General features: G+C 41.9%; 1 protein-coding gene across 4 annotated transcripts in view; it reads left to right on the top strand.

The window, feature by feature from the left end:
• Window positions 1–16,946, top strand: part of NCOA3 (nuclear receptor coactivator 3) — a 161,091-nt gene that overhangs the window by 67,897 nt on the left and 76,248 nt on the right. For all 4 annotated transcript variants that reach the window (XM_025398285.1, XM_025398286.1, XM_025398287.1 and 1 more), the window contains exon 2: window positions 16,466–16,544. The gene's annotated coding sequence lies outside the window, so the exon portion shown is untranslated. The remainder of the gene's footprint in view (window positions 1–16,465; window positions 16,545–16,946) is intronic.

Below are 16,946 nucleotides of genomic sequence, written 5' to 3'. Positions count from 1 at the left end.
CTTTGGCTGCCCACAGTGTTGGGATTACAGGCATGAGCCACTGCGCCTAGCCCTAATGTGCTTTTTAAAGAGTAAGCACAGCTGGGTAGGGTGGTGTGTACCTGTAGTCCTGGGTACCTGGGAGACTGAGGCAGGAAGATTGCTTGAGCCCAGGAGTTGGAGGCCAGCCTGGGCAACATAGCAGACTGTCAAAAAAGAAAAAGTAGAAATTAAAAAAGGAGTAAACATATGCATATGTTGTTAATACTAACAGTTTACATGGTATAGTACTATGTATGTATGTATATATGTATGTATTTTGAGACAGAGTCTCTCTGTCGCTAGGCTGGAGTGCAGTCATGTGATCTCGGCTCACTACAACTTCTGCCTCCTGGGTTCAAGCGATTCTCCTGCTTCAGCCTCCCGAGTAGCTGGGACTACAGGTGTGTGCCACCACACCCAGCTAATTTGTGTATTTTTAGTAGAGATGTAGTTTCGCCATGTTGGCCAGGGTGGTCTTGATCTCTTGACCTTGTGATCCACCCGCCTCGGCCTCCCAAAGTGCTAGGATTACAGGCGTGAGCCACTGCGCTTGGTTGTACTTTGTTTTTTTTTTCTTTAAACAGAATTTTAAAATTATATGATAGTCTATCCCGTTTGATGTAATAGAAAATATTTGAGTTTTTATTTATTTTTATTTTTTAAGAGCTGGGATGTTATACTGTTGCTCAGGCTAGAGTGCAGTGCAGTGGTGCAATCACAGCTCACTCAACCTCAAACTCCTGGGCTCAAGTGATCCTCTCACCTCAACCTCCCAAGTAGTTAGGAGTAAAAGTTCATGTCATCACACCTGGCTAATTCTTTTCTTTTCTTTTTTTTCTTTTTTGACACTGATTTTCACTGTTGTTGCCCAGGCTGGAGTGCAATGGCACGATCTTGGCTCACTGCGACCTCTGCCTCCTGGGTTCAAGCAATTCTCTTGCCTCAGCCTCACACGTAGCTGGGATTACAGGCACCTGCCACCGTGCCTGGCTAATATTTTGTATTTTTAGTAGAGACGGGGTTTCACCATGTTGGCCAGGCTGGTCTCCAACTCCTGACCTCAGGTGATCCACCCACCTTGGCCTCCCAAAGTGCTGGGATTACAGGTGTGAGCTGCCACGCCCGGGCAGTTATTTTATTTTCTTTTTGTAGAAACGGGGTCTTTCTGTGTTGCCCAGTCTGGTCTTGAACTCCTGGCCTCAAGTGTTGCTCCAGCCTCCCAAAGGGTTGGGATTACAGGCATGAGCCACCATACCTGGTGGCTTTTAAGTCTTTTGTTAAAAACAACTCTGGCAGAACAAGAAGACATACAGGCCACTATTTTGTTTCCTTTTGTTTTATAGTCAGTATTTCCTTTCAAGTTCTATTTTTGGCACAGAAGCTGCATTGGTCCTGGGAGAAGACCAGCTGCTGTGGCTCCAGTTGAGTTTACTTTCCTTGACAAGTGAGGAATGCATTGGGTACGGAGGCAACAAGCTGCTGTGGCTCCAATTGAGTTTACTTTCCTTGACAAGTGACGAATGCATTGGGTACGGAGTCTCGCTCTGTCGCCCAGGCTGGAGTGCAGTGGCACGATCACAGCTCACTATACCCTCTGCCTTCTGGGTTCAAGCAGTTCTTCTGCCGCAGCCTCCCAAGCTGAGGCAGGAGGATCACGAGCCCGGGAGTTTGAGACCAAGCTGGGCAACACAGCAAGACCCCATCTCTATAAAAAATTACAAAAATTAGCTGGGCATGGTGGCATGTACCTGTAGTCCCAGCTACCCGGGAGGGTGAGGTGGGAGGACTACTTGAGCCTGGGAGGCAGATAGATGTTGCAGTGAGCCAAGATTGTGCCTCTGTACTCCAGCCCGGGCAACAGAGCCAGACCCTGTCTCCCCACCCCACACTGCCCCCCAATAAAAAATAAATTTTTTTTTTTTAAAGGCTGGACACGGTGGCTCATGCCTGTAATCCCAGCACTTGGGGAGGCTGAGGTGGGTGGATCACCTGAGGTCAGGGATTCGAGACCAGCCTGGCTAACATGGTGAAACCCTGTCTCTATTAAAAATACAAAAATTAGCCAGACATGGTGGAGGCGCCTGTAATCTCAGCTACTTGGGAGGCTGAGGCACAAGAATTGCTTGAACTCGGGAGGTGGAGGTTGTAGTGAGCTGAGATTGTGCCACCAGCCTGGGTGACAGAGAGAGACCCTGTCTCAACAACAACAGCAACAACAAAAGTCAATCCTCTCAAAACCCTGCCGCTCCTGGCCGGGCGCGGTGGCTCATGCCTGTAATCCCAGCACTTTGGGAGTCCGAGGAGGGCAGGATCACGAGGTCAGGAGATCGAGACCATCCTGGCTAACACAGTGAAACCCCATCTCTACTAAAAATACAAAAAATTAACTGGACGTGGTGGCGGGCACCTGTAGTCCCAGCTACTCGGGAGGCTGAGGCAGAGGTTGCAGTGAGCCGAGTCGCACCACTGCACTCCAGCCTGGTTGACAGAGCAAGACTGTGTCTCAAAACCACCACCCCCCGCCCAAAAAAAAAAACACCCTGCTGCTCCTTTAAGAACTATGTTTATGTAATATTCTAAGTCCTTTTTTATGATTTCAACAATGTTCACAGAATCTTCACCGGGGTAGATGCCATCTCATGAAACCACTTTATTTGCTCATCTGTAAGAAGCAATTCCTTAAGGCTGGGTGTGGTGACTCATAGCTGTAATCCCAGCAGGTGGATCGCTTGAGCCCAGGAGTTTGAGACTAGCCTGGGCAACATGATGAAACCCCATCTCTACAAAAAATACAAAAATTAGCCAGGTGTGGTGTCATATGCCTGTAGTCCCAGCTCCTTAGGAAGCTGAGGCAGGAGGATTGCCTGAGCGTGGGTGGTTGAGGCTGCAGTGAACTGTGGTACGCCACTGCATTTCAGCCGAGGTAACAGAGTAAGACCCTGTCTCCAAAAAAAGGGGGAGCAACTCCTCGAAACTCCTCATCTGTTGAAGTTTTATCTTGAGGTTACAGTAATTCAGTCACATCTTCAGATTCCATGTCTTTTCCTATTTCCACCACATTCCCAGTTACTTCCTCTGCTGAAATCCTGAACCCTTCAAAGTCATCCGTTAGAATTAGAATCAACTTCTTTCAAACTCCTATTTGTGTTGATATTTTGACCTCCTCCCGTGAATCGGAAATGTTCTTAATGGCATCTAGAATGGTAAGTCTTTACCAGAAAGATTTCACTTTGCCCATATTCATCACAGGAATCACTATCTGTGTCAGCTGTAACCTTATGAAATATGTCTTAAATGGTAATACTTGAAAGTTAAAATTACTCCATAATCTTTGCAATGCAGAACGGATGTTATGTTAATGGACATGAAAACAACATTAATCTCTTTGTACACTGCTATGAGAGCTCTTGGGTGACCAGGTACATTGTCAATGAGCAGTAATATATATGTGTGTGTGTGTGTGTGTGTGTGTGTGTATATATATATATATATATATTTTTTTTTTTTTTTCCCTCCAGACAGAGTCTTGCTCTGTCACCCAGGCTGGAGTGCAGTGGCATGATCTTGGCTCACTGCAACCTCTGCCTCCCAGATTCAAGCAATTCTACCTCAGTCTCCCAAGTAGCTGGGATTACAGACGTGTGTCACCACACCTGGCTAATTTTTGTATTTTTAGTAGAGACAGGGTTTCACCATGTTGGCTAGGCAGGTCTGGGGAACTCCTGACCTCAGGTGATCCACTTCAGCCTCCCAAAGTACTGGGATTACAGGTGTGACCCACCGTGCCCGGCTAATTTTTTTTTTTTTTTTTGAGACAGAGTCTGGCTCTGTTGCCCAGGCTGGAGTGCAGTTGTGTGATCTTGGCTCACTGCAGCCTCCACCTCCTGTGCTCAAGCGATTCTTGTGCTTCAGCCTCCAGAGTAGCTGGGACTGCTGGCACACACCGCCATGCCCGGCTAATTTTGTGTTTTTAGTAGAGATGAGGTTTCACTGTGCTGCCTAGGCTGCTCTCAAACTCTTGGCCTCAAGCAATCCACCTGCCTCGGCCTCCTAAAGTGCTGGGATTACAGGCGTGAGCCACGGTGCCCTGCCAGCAGTAGTATTTTGAATTTTTTTTGTGAGCAGTAGGTCTCAACAGTGGACCTAAAATACTCAGTAAATTATGCTGTAAACAGATGTCATTCGGGCTTTATTGTTCCATTTATAATGCACAGGCAGAATAGATTCAGTGTAATTCTTTTTTTCTTTCTTTCTTTCTTTTCTTTTTTTTAAAGACAGGATCTCCCTCTGTCACCCAGACTGCAGGCTGTAGTGCTGTAGTGCAGTCTCAGTTTACTGCAACCTCTGCCTCCAGGCTCAAACAATCCTCCCACCTCAGTCTCCTGAGTAGCTGGGACGGTAGGCACATGCCACCATGCTCGACTTAGTTTTTTGTTCTTTGTGGAGACAGGGTTTCACCATGTTGCCCAGGCTGGTTTCTAATTCCTGGGCTCAAGTGATCTGCCTGCCTTGGCCTTCCAAAGTGTTGGGATTACAGGTGTGAGCCACTCCACCTGGCCCTTTCATTTTTATGTTATGTAGATGAGTTCTTTCCTTAAACCTCATGAAGCAACCTCTTCCAACTTTTCTTCAGCTTCCTCAACTGTCTCAGCCCTCATAGAATTGAAGAGAGTCACGGTCTTGCTTTGGCTTATGGAATATTGTGGTTAGTTTGATCTTTCCAGATCATGTAAAACATTATTCTTACCAGCAATAAGGCTGTTTCACTTTCTTGTTATTCCTATGTTTATTGGAGTAGCACTTTTAATTTCCTTTTAAGAACTTTTTCTGAGGCTGAGGTAGGGGGATCGCTTGGAACAGTCAGCAGTTCAAGGTTGCAGTGAGATGTGATTGCACCACTGCACCCCAGCCTGGGCCATGGAATGAGAACCAGTATCTAGTAAAAAATAAAATAAAATAAAAAAATAAAAACAGTATTTGTCCCTTTGCATTCACAACTTGGCTGTTTGGTGCAAGAGTCCTAGCTTTCAGCCTGTCTCAGCTTTTTGATGTTTCTTCCTCACTAAGCCTAATCATTTCTAGCCTTTTTTTTTTTTTTTTTTTTTTGAGACAGTCTCACTCTGTTGACCAGGCTGGAGTGCAGTGGCACGATCTCAGCTCACTGCAACCTCCACCTCCTGGGTTCAAGCGATTCTCATGCCTTAGCGCACCAAGTAGCTGGGGTTATAGGTTTGCGCCACCACACTCGGCTAATTTTTATATTTTTGGTAGAGATGGGGTTTCACCTGCCAGGCTGGTCTCGGGCTCCTGACTTCAAGTCATCTGCCCAACTTGGCCTCCCAAAGTGCTGGAATTACAGGTGTGTGCCACCATGCCTGGCCCATTTCTAGCTTTTGACTTAAAGTGAGAGATGTGCATTTCCTCCTTTTACTTACTTGAACAGTTGGAGACCACTATAGGGTTATTATTTGGACTTATTTCAATATTGTTGTGTCTCAGGGAATAAGGAGGCCTGAAGAGAGGGAGAGAGATGGGGAATGGCTGTTGGAGCAGTGAGAATATACACAGCATTTACTGATTAAGTTCACCATCTTATATGGGCACAATGCATGGTGCCCCCGAACAATGAACCATTGTAACATGGAAGATCACTGATCACAGGCTGGGCACGGTGGCTCACACCTGTTATCCTAGCACTTTAGGAGGCTGAGGTGGGTAGATCACCTGAGGTCAGGAATTCAAGACCAGCCTGACCAACATGGTGAAACCCTGTCTCTACTACAAAAATTAGCCAGGTGTGCTGGCAGGTGCCTATAACCCCAGCCACTGGGGAGGCTGAGGCAGGAGAATTGCTTGAACCCGGGAAGTGGAGGTTGCAGTGAGCTGAGAGCCGGCCACTGCACTCCAGCCTGGGTGACAGAGCGAGACTCTGTCTCCAAAAAAAAAAAAGGAAGGCCGGGCGTGGTGGCTCACGCCTGTAGCCCCAGCTCTGGGAGGCCGAGGTGGGCGGATCATGAGGTCAGGAGATCGAGACCATCATGGTTAACACGGTCAAACCCGTCTCTACTAAAAATACAACAATTAGCCGGGCGTGGTGGCAGGCGCTTGTAGTCCCAGCTACTCCTGCTGAGGCAGGAGAATGGCGTGAACCCGGGAGATGGAGCTTGCAGTGAGCTCCACTGCACTCCAGCCTGGGTGACAGAGCAAGACTCAGTCTCAAAAAAAAAAAAAAAAATCACTGATCACACATCACTGTAACAGATATAATAATAATGAAAAACCTTCTTGAGATAATACGAGAATCAACAAAATGTAAGGGAGGCATACAAAGTGAGCAAATGCTGTTGGAAAATTGGCACCAGTAGACTTACCTGAAGCAGGGCTGCCACAAACCTCAATTTGTAAAAAGTACAATATCTGTAAAGCACAATAAAATGAGGTATGCCTGTAGGGACCAGGAAAAATTGAAGAAAAATTCATTCCTCTTCACTGCCTCACAGGTGTCTTGGGGAGAGGGAGTATGAAAAACTAATTTAATTTTACCCTTTGTCTTTCAGGTTTGTCCTATTTCAAAAGAGCATGTGATGGGATCTTTTTGAAGTGCCTTTCTTAGCCACACCTAGCGATTAGATTATCTGAATTCAGGGACTTCTCACAGTATGTTTTTACTTTGTTGCCTTCCTTTTCTTTAAAAATGATTTAAGAAGTCCTTTGCACATACAGAATGCTCCTTAGCCATTAAATAACAATCCTTTTCCTGCCAGTCATTGACCTCCAAAATTCAAGTGGTCAGTTTGTTTGAACTTGAGCATCTAACATCATTTGTTCAGTTTTTTTGTTGAAATTACTGAATTAAACTTCAAAAAAAGGGTGGGGAGCACAACAGAGTGACAAAATTATATTATTAAGTTGTGTAGAAAATAGAAACAACAAATTTGAACATACAGACAAGATAAAAAGGCCACATTTTGCATTTGTCATACAACCATTAAAAATACAGCAGTGCCTTGCTGCTTCTCTGTCTCTGTGGAATATCATGGTTAAAGTATAACCCCCATTTGGTGCGTAGGAAAAAGGCACACAAAATTAATCTAATGTTTCTAAGATTACATATATAAAATTACAAGGAACATGTAGATTTCCTGACTATACCTGGTATTTTATCAATGAATTGAAATGTGTAAAGAACCTCAGAGTACAACAAAGTAATTACTATGGTTTCCTAGCTCTGCATTGTAGCTAGTTAATAAATTATTAATTATTAATTATTATTAATTATTCAGGGAAGTGGTTTTTTCTAGTTGCTACTATGTATATTTTGATTTTTTAGCATAGAGGCATAGTAATATTTATATTAATGTTGGTGAAATGAAAATTTAAACAATTTCAGAACAAAACTTTATCAAATATTTTCCAATATAGGCTTTTGTGTTTTAAGTTTCTACCTTCATTAACTTTTACGCCACCCTTGGTTTTTGAAATTTGAATCTGATTCTGTTTTCTTCAAGGGCCTGTATCTTCCTTTGTATATGCTTTGCATAACAAGTACAGGTCATGCTTAGCATTGTGTTGAATGTTGAGTTTATTTCAGTGTAAACTGAATGCTTTAGCGTAAACTCAGCATTCAACACAATGTCTGGCATTAAATGATTTGCATAGTATTATGTAAAATGTTCTTGTACATTGTAGCAGTGAGGATATCTGATACAATTTTGACATTAGCATTATATATTTAATTACATTTCTATTTTTAAGTATTAAGGAATGGAAATATTTTAATGTTAATATACTAGGAACTCTGGGATCTTCCCCAGCCTCCCCACTCCCCCCAGTAGCTGCTGCTGGAGATGGAATCCTATCTGAGTGTTAATAATAATGCCATCACCCATTCCCTTCCCCCAGCCTTATGCTAGAGCCTAGTTTGCCTGCAGCTGCAGTGCTAGGCATCTTTCAGGAAGTGACCTTGGCTTGTATTAATCAAATTCAGAACACACAAAAAAGCTTCTTGCTAACATGCTGACTTGATGTAAAATTTTATCGCATCCATTTTCCTTCAAAATGAGGCCATTTTGTAAAAAGATATACAGAAAACCCCTAATTTAATATATATCTATATATACATATATGGAAAGCTTTCACAAGCCATGTTGAAAAAACAACTAGGTCTGTTTTAAAGTAGACTTTTTATTGCCAAATATGCATAAACTTTAAATCACGAAGGCTTGGAAATTGTTACTAGAAAATTACTTCTTTTAATGCTGAATTAAGAAAAAACTATTAGCATCGAGTTTATTTACTATCTTAACTGACATTATATTGCTTTATAAACTTTAAACACTGAAGTTATTTTGGAACCCTTCAGCAGTTGTATTAAGTAACACACTTCTGTATATTTGCTTACTTTCCTGTATTCAGAAAGAACGGGGGTCTTACTTTGCTGGTTTGGATAAGAACTAATATCTTACATGAAATCGTTTTCTTAGACAATGATGGTGCCTACAGGGTATTCTAAACGTAAAGGTAAATTTAAGTCGATGAGTCCATTAAAATTCAACTACCTATTGTGTCAGAGAGAGAAATATTGCTAACTACAAATTCACAGTGTGTTCATTAGGATTTGACTAATCATTTTGATAGGAGAGCAGTTAATACAGCGATTTCACTTTTATCCTGTGGTGCTTCAAAGGCATCTAGTTTTTAAATGTAGTCTGGTTAAGGTGTATGTAGTAGAGGTTTTCATTTTAACCTTGCTCAATGTTAAATATAGAGTGTTGAAAATATTATTTAATGGATTAGTTTATTGGTTTCTGCATTTTGAAGAAATTTACATAAATAGGGAGCAGTTGTACCTACTGCCAAATGGTTCACTCCTGAGTTTATCATATAGTTACTCCCAGGTAATGAAATAGAAGAAAAAAAAATTTAAACCTTAGGAGCTCTGCCTATTTTTCTGTGGATCCACATTATGAAAAGGATAGAGGAACATCGCATGTGTATAGTAGTGGTTTGAGGAGAGGGTAGGGAATCTATGCAAATAAGAAAATTGGGGTATAGGCGAATCCTTAAGTTAGATGTCATATCTGAGTTACTTTTAAAGCATTTACTGGATACACAACCAGTATTATCTTTTTACCATCCTATAAATTGTTCGTAGAATTGCAGCCTCATGGAGGAAAATCCATCTTCTTTACCTGCCTAAATTCATTCTTTGTCTTGATACTAGCATTAATAATTGGTTTGTTAGATACTACAGGATAAACTCAGATTTCAAGAAGAAAGAAGATAATTACTTGATCGTTTCTCCCCTCAAACACCTGTGTAAAATATGTTGTCTTGAATAAAATTGTCACCTTGAACTTATGTTCTTTGCCTTCTCCACTCCCCTGCCCTTAAAAAAAAGAAAAAGAAGGGAAAGCCTTATAAGAAAAGGAAAATGTGCAATCCTGGTAGCCAATGAGTTAATGTTCATTTGTAGCCAGAGGGGTCAGCATGCAGCCTGTGTTTCCTGATTGGCTGCTAAAAGGTGAAATTGAAACCACTGTAAACTTTTGACCCTGTAGCAATTCTTGTGGAACGCCTTCCACTGGTGGAGCCCAGAGCTGTGCTCACTTCCCCACCCAACCCTCCCACCCTCTTTCCTGTATTTATTTTGTGTGATCCTGTAGCACTGCATGCAGTTTTTCCAAAGTGGCGGGGAGAGAGAGGCAGAACAAGCACAAGCAAGCAGCTTGCTTGCATGCCTGTTTTGGTAACTCTTGGTAACTTCAACTCAGCCAAAGATACCGGGCCTGTTATACTAATCTGCCAACCAGATTTTTAAGTTTTCTCCTTAATCTAAAGCGAATTAAATAAAATTTAGGCTAGTTTAGTGCCATAGTTCATCAGTGGATAGTATCGTTGTATAAGCAAAAATATGTGGTGTGATTTCCTGTATGTGTTGAATTAAAAATAAGTTTTCAGTATTAACTACCTTTAAATACCCCATTTATGTTTCCTGTATCCCTATGTAATTTTTACACAAATGGCCATTTCATAGAAGTTTTTTTCTCCTTTGCCTTTTATTATAAAGAAACTCAAATGGCATTTTGGTTATGACAACTCTGGATATAATTGCAGAAATTGTACAATTAATACCTCCCCCTTTGGCTGAGATAAATGGTTTTGGATTTGTCTTGCTTTCACATGTAAATAGTGCTTAACACAACAACCCTATGAAAAAGGCAGGGTAGCTTTTCTCTATTCTTTCCTTATGCTCTCATGGGACTCGGGTCTTTTTAATTATTCCTTTTATCCATGGTGTCTAGCACAATGTGGCACATGGATGCTTAGCAGATGCTTACTGAGTGAACATAGCTTTCATTTTAGGAACTTTAGTGTCTGTTTATACCTGCTTCCCTTTTCCTAATTAATTGATGGCAGTGACCGTGATTTACTTATTTCCAAGTGTCAGTGCAGTGCCTGACATCTAATAGATACACAGCAAGCGTTTAATTGAAATCAAATTAAAGTCTAACACAAGATCATTTCAAGAAGCAGGACTTTACAAAATCTAGGTTTTCAGAAGCCAAGGCGTCTGTTTTCACTGTGTTATTGTGAATTTTCAGGCTGATTCGGTATAGAACTAAATGTTTAATTTATTAAATGTGTAGAATAAATTATAAGTCAGCTTGATTCTTTCTAGTATATATCTCAAGATACGTGATAATACCTGTCCTTATTTTACTAGACATGCATATGCTGTAATTTGAAATAATTCCTTGTCCCCCACTCCCTTATCAAGAAGATTATAGTATTTAAAAAAGATTGTAATAAATGTCTTACCAATGTTCTCCTGGGAAGCAAATACATTTTTACTTAATTGAACATAGAATAATGGACTAAGTAATGGGAAAAAAAATTCTTAAACTGAGTTAAGTTTATGTATTTCAAAAATGTGGTCCATTTTATATAACTTTATTATTTTTTAAGACAGAGTCTTGCTCTGTTGCCCAGGCTGAAGTACAGTGGCACGATCTCAGCTCACTGCAGCCTCTGCCTACCAGGTTCAAGCGATTTTCCTGCTTCAGCCTCCTGAGTAGCTGGAACTACAGGCACCCGCCATCACACCCAGCTATTTTTAGTAGAGGTGGGGTTTAGCCATGTTGGCCAGGCTGGTCTTGAACTCCTGACCTCAGGTGATCTGCCCACCTTGGCCTCCCAAAGTGCTAGGATTACAGGCATGAGCCACTGCACCCAGCCCCGTTTTATATAACTTGAAATGTTCATATGATTTTCAACTTGTATTTGGTCTTTTCCTTTCATTATAGCTATAGATTAGCTGTAGTTGATTGTTACTAGTGAAATCTGTGGTCAGTGTTTTGATCAAAGATATTTATCACTTGATAAATAATCCCAATCACAAAAGTGTTGGATTTTGATGTTAAATTTAACGCTAATATTATGCAATCTTTAACCTGAAATTCATTTGGTGAACCAGTCTACTCTGTAGTACTTTGAAGATTATTGGGCAACAGCTGACTTTTCCCAATGACAGTGGTTCCCCTTTTCTATGATTTTAGGGAAGTGAGGAAGGTGATCCTGGGAGCAGTGCCAGCAGGAGCTTGGAAAGAACAATGGGTTTAATATGATTGTGGAATCCTTGCCCCTTTCCATGTTCAACAGTAAAAGAAAAACATGTTTATAATATTCAGTGGCTGCTTTTTGCCCTGTTGGTGTTTCCAAACATTATATATTACATAGTTTGGATTTTCCTGTGTATCAACTCCTCTCCCCCAGTTTTATTCTTTGTTCTGGCCTTGAGGCACATCTTCTCAGACTAGCTATTAACAAGGCTTAATTTGATGTTTAATTTCTCCCCATGTCCTTTTAGGTCTCTGGTGATGAAGGTTTAAAATAAAACAAAAACCTAAAACTAAAACAGGGGCCATGTTGTCCAAGATGGACTCAGACTCCTGAGCTCAAGCAATCCTCCTGCCTCAGCCTCCTGAGTAGCTGGCATTACAGGTGTGCGCTGCCATGCCTGGCCTGGTGATGCAGGTTTTGGTAATGTAGATCTCATCAGTAAACTGTTAATTCTACTAGAAAATTTAATGTCTCTGTCACCTTCTCAGATATCTAATGTTTCTGGAACTTGTCACATTTAGTTTTATGTCAGTATGATTTGGTTTTTGTATGTGTGATTGACTAAAATCTGAATTGTGAAAAGGGATAATCTTGTTTTTGATAAAGAAAAAAAAATACTGTCCTAAGAAATCTGCTAGGATTGTTGCATTTGCAGAATCTTTTTTCGAGACAAGTTTAACTCACCAGCAAGTTTACTAATAGTTCCATACTTATAGGATCCTGGTATATAGTAGTACACCTTTCCAGGTTCCTGGTAGGCAAGCCAATCATTGTTCTGTGACTATTTGCCAATCTCTCTGGTTTAACTATACACTTCCTCGGAGGGGAGAATTTTGTACCTGGCTAGTCTTTATGTTAGTGAACTGAACTGGGTCTCTTTTCCTGTGTATGCAACGGAAAGCTGAACACTGAGCACCAAGTTTTTGTAGGAAGAAAAGTTTATTGCAAGGCTGCTGTGTAAGGAGACAGGTGTTGGGCTCAAATCTGCCTTTCTGAGCTAGAGTTTGGGTGCAGGTTTTATATTTGGAGAGTAATGAGGTGTGATCTGAGTGGATCCTGCCATGGGGTGATGTCAAGGCTTGATTTGGTTGGATCTTCTGTCTTGCCATGTGGTGTCTGCTCTTATTCATTCGCTGTTCTTCAGTTTGATCATTTAGATTCCACCCATGGTTGCATTCTTGGTTCATCTGGGCATGCTGACTTTACATGATCTTCCACCTGGGAGTCCAGCAGTTAAAATTTGGGTCCAAGGGTGCAGATTGGCAGGGTCAGCTTTCCTTTGAGAAGTATGAAAACCAGCACTGTAACACTGGAGTATTAATCTAGGCCCTCTGATCACCTTCTGCACTAGGCAGCAGTAATTGTTTCCTAGGTCTATTATTATTATTATTATTTTAAATTTTATTTATTTATTTATTTATTTATTTATTTATTTATTTATTTATTTTGAAACGGCGTCTCTCTCTGTCGCCCAGGCTGGAGTGCAGTGGCACAATCTCGGCTCACTGCAAGCTCTGCCTCCGGGGTTCACGCCATTCTCCTGCCTCAGCCTCCCGAGTAGCTGGGGCTACAGGTGCCCGCCACCGCGCCTGGCTATCCCAGGTCCATTATGCTACTAGATACTTTCTGACTCAAATTCCTTTCCTGGCCTGCCATGGTGGCTCATGCCTGTAATCCCAGCACTTTGGAAAGCTAAGGTGGGCAGATTGCTTGAGGTCAGGAGTTTGATACCAGCCTGGCCAATGTAGTGAAACCCTGTCTCTGCAAAAATTAGCTGGGCATGGTGGCATGCACCTATAATCCCAGATACTCGGGAGGCTGAGGTAGGAGAATCGTTTAACCTGGGAGGCAGAGATTGCAGTGAACTGGGATCATGCCACTGCACTCCAGCCTGTGCAACAGAGTGAAACTCCATCCTCCACCCCCATCTCCCCCAAAAATCTTTTCCTTATCCCACCTCTCTTGTTCCTTAGGTGCTAACCCCACTCCATGACCTTCCTTCCTCTTTCCTAATTAAGGAAAAACAGAACCATTTTAGAAGTGAAACCTGATTTAAAACAGGGCCAGAAGATCTTAGAAGTGCTTTACAGAAGTTCTGCCTACCTTTTCTCCCTTCATCTTACACGAATTAAATTGGATAACATAAAAATTCAAGTTAAAAAAACATCACATTCGGCCGGGCGTGGTGGCTCAAGCCTGTAATCCCAGCACTTTGGGAGGCCGAGACGGGCGGATCACGAGGTCAGGAGATCGAGACCATCCTGGTTAACACGGTGAAACCCCGTCTCTACTAAAAAATACAAAAAACTAGCCGGGCGAGGTGGCGGACGCCTGTAGTCCCAGCTACTCGGGAGGCTGAGGCAGGAGAATGGCGTGAACCCAGGAGGCAGAGCTTGCAGTGAGCTGAGATCCGGCCACTGCACTCCAGCCTGGGTGACAGCGCGAGACTCCGTCTCAAAAACAAAAAACAAAAAACAAAAAACAAAAAACATCACATTCGATCGGGTATGGTGGCTCACACCTGTAATCCCAACACTTTTGGAGGCTGAGGCAGACAGATCACTTGAGCTCAGGAGTTCGAGGCCAGCCTGGGCAACATGGTGAAACCCTGTCTCTACAGAAAATATAAAAATTAGCTGGGTATGATGGTGTGTGCCTGTAGTCCCAGCTCCTTGGGTAGTGGGAGTATTGTTTGAGCCTCGGAGGTCGAGGCTGAGGTGAGCCATTACCATGCCACCACACTCCAGCCAGCCTGGGCACAGAGTGAGATCCTGTCTAAAAAAGAAAAAGAAGAAAAAAAAGCTACAACTTTGGTGCACAAAATTATTAAAAATATTAATTATATAAAATTACCTTCAGGCTGTGTGTATAAGTAACATAAATGAATTTTATGTTTAGAGTTGGGTTTCTTCTGCTTGCTATCTCAGTATGCATATGCAAATATTTTAAAAATCTGAAAAAACAAATCCAAGACACTTATGCTTCCAAGCGTTTTGCATAAGGGATAGTCACCCGGCACTACCTAGAGTTCTCTTTTTCCTTTGTGAGCCACATGTAATGTGCCTCCCATTCCTTGCTCACTGATTTTCTCCCCTCTAATTTTAGTTTCAGAAATACAACAGACCTTTCCATAATGCAGCTAGATTGTGGGTGGCTCTCCCCATACACTGTCTGCAGACTACACTACGTGGAATGGCCATGGCTCTAATATGTATGTTACTTGTAACTTGTGAATATATCATTTTTCCTTTCCCCCATACCAACAGATCTACCAATTCCAGCATGAAAGCTATTAACTTTAGGCCGTAATTATGGTTGTTATCTTGGTTCGATACCATTGGAATTAGTGGCAATCAGATTGTTGCTTTATTGTTAAATTTGGAAATTCATAAGGTAAAGTGAATGTTCTTACTGGCTCACTTATTAATTGCAGCAGAACCTGCATACCATTTCTTCAAGTGCAAAAGCCTGCTGTTTATATGTTCATGTGTTTTATTGCAGATTATTTTGAAGAACGGTTTCTCATTTCCCCGTTAATATTTTGTTTCGGTGGTCAAAATGCATCCTTTTATACAAGGCAAGAAAACATCTGAGCCGTTCCTCTGGCTCTTGCTTGTTTGCTTTATCCATCCCTCCCTCATCTGATAATTTTTGGACTAGGGCATTGAAACATTTGCTTCTGCCAGGGTATTAATGTTGTCTTTATTCTCTGTTGAGCACTCATTTTGTACAAATGAATACCCCCACAAGGTCAGAGTACCCATCTGTTTTGATCACTTTTCAAGATCTGGTCTCCACCACCTCCACTTTGCATTATCCATTTTTACAGACATATATTATATATGCCATGCCTGACTTTTATTTTAATTAATTAATTAATTTATTTTTGAAATGGAGTTTTGCTCTTGTTGTCCAGGCTGGAGTGCAATGGCATGGTCTTGGGTCACTGCAACCTCTGCTTCCCTGGTTCGGGCAATTCTCCTGCCTCAGCCTCCCCGAGTAGCTGGACTACAGGCGCATGCCATCACGCCAAACCAATTTTTTGTATTTTTAGAAGAGATGGGGTGTCACCATGTTGACTGGACTGGTCTCAAACTCCTGACCTCATGTGATCCACCCACCTCGGCCTCCCAAAGTGCTGGGATTACAGGCATGAGCCACTGTGCCTGGCCCTGACTTTTATTTTTAATTTCTTAATTTTTATTTTTTTTGTGTGTGGAGATGGTGTCTTGCTATGTTGCTCAGGTTGATCTTGAACTCCTGGCCTCAAGTGGTCCTCCCACCTCTGCCTTTCAAAGTTCTGGGATTATAGGTATGAGCCACTACGCCTGACCCTATGTATGGTACAGTAAGACATCTACTCAAATTTCTAGGAAGAGGTGTTGTACTTGATAGCTTTTGTTTGTTCCGTATGTCCAGGGAAGGGAAAAATGGGAAGACCTAATTTTTTTTGAGAAAGAGTCTCGCTCTGTCACCCTGGCTGGAGTGCAGTGGCATAGTCTCAGGTCACTGCAACCTCTGCCTCCCAGGTTCAGGTGATTCTCCTGCTTCAGCCTCCCAAATAGTTGGGATTACAGGCGCATACCACGTCGCCTGGCTAATTTCTGTATTTTTAGTAGAGTTGGGGTTTTGCCATGTTGGCCAGGCCAGCCTTGAACTCCTGACCTCAAGTGGTCTGCCTGCCTTGCCTCCCAAAGTGCTGGGATTACAGGCATGAGCCACCATACCTGGCCGGAAGACTTAATTTGTGGGTGACTAATCATAATGCTTAAATGAAGAAAAGACAGTAAAATTCAATCCCTCTTCTTTTTTTTGTCCTCAGGATCAAAAGACTTGCTGGACAGTGGACTCAGAGACCAATAAAAATAAACTGCTTGGACATCCTTTGACGGGTTAGCCAGGTAATTCAGCTTGACTTTGATTTGATCCTTTGTAATTTTTTGTCTTCAACCTTCTGAAGATACTACCCTCCTCTTTAATATATGATTTAATTAAAACTTTATGCTTCATGTTTTTCTCTTTAATGATTATTAAATGAATGAGCTTAGAGTACTTGAGTGAATACGTATGTATTTATATACACTTGGCCCTTGAATGAGCTTAGAGTACTTGAGTGAATATATATGTATATATATACACTTGGCCCTTGAACAACTGAGGACTGGGGACACTGATTCAGTAAAAAATGTGCAGAACTTTTGACTCCCCCCAAACTTAACTACTAGTAGCCTCCTCTTGCCTAGAAGCCTTACTGATAATATAAACAGCTGATTAACACATATTTTGTATGTTACATGTATTAT

The sequence above is a fragment of the Theropithecus gelada genome, chromosome 10 (assembly GCF_003255815.1).
Source record: "Theropithecus gelada isolate Dixy chromosome 10, Tgel_1.0, whole genome shotgun sequence".
NCBI classification, from domain to species: domain Eukaryota; kingdom Metazoa; phylum Chordata; class Mammalia; order Primates; family Cercopithecidae; genus Theropithecus; species Theropithecus gelada.
Note: the sequence above shows the minus strand (reverse complement) of the source record. Positions and strands in the feature narration are given on the sequence as shown.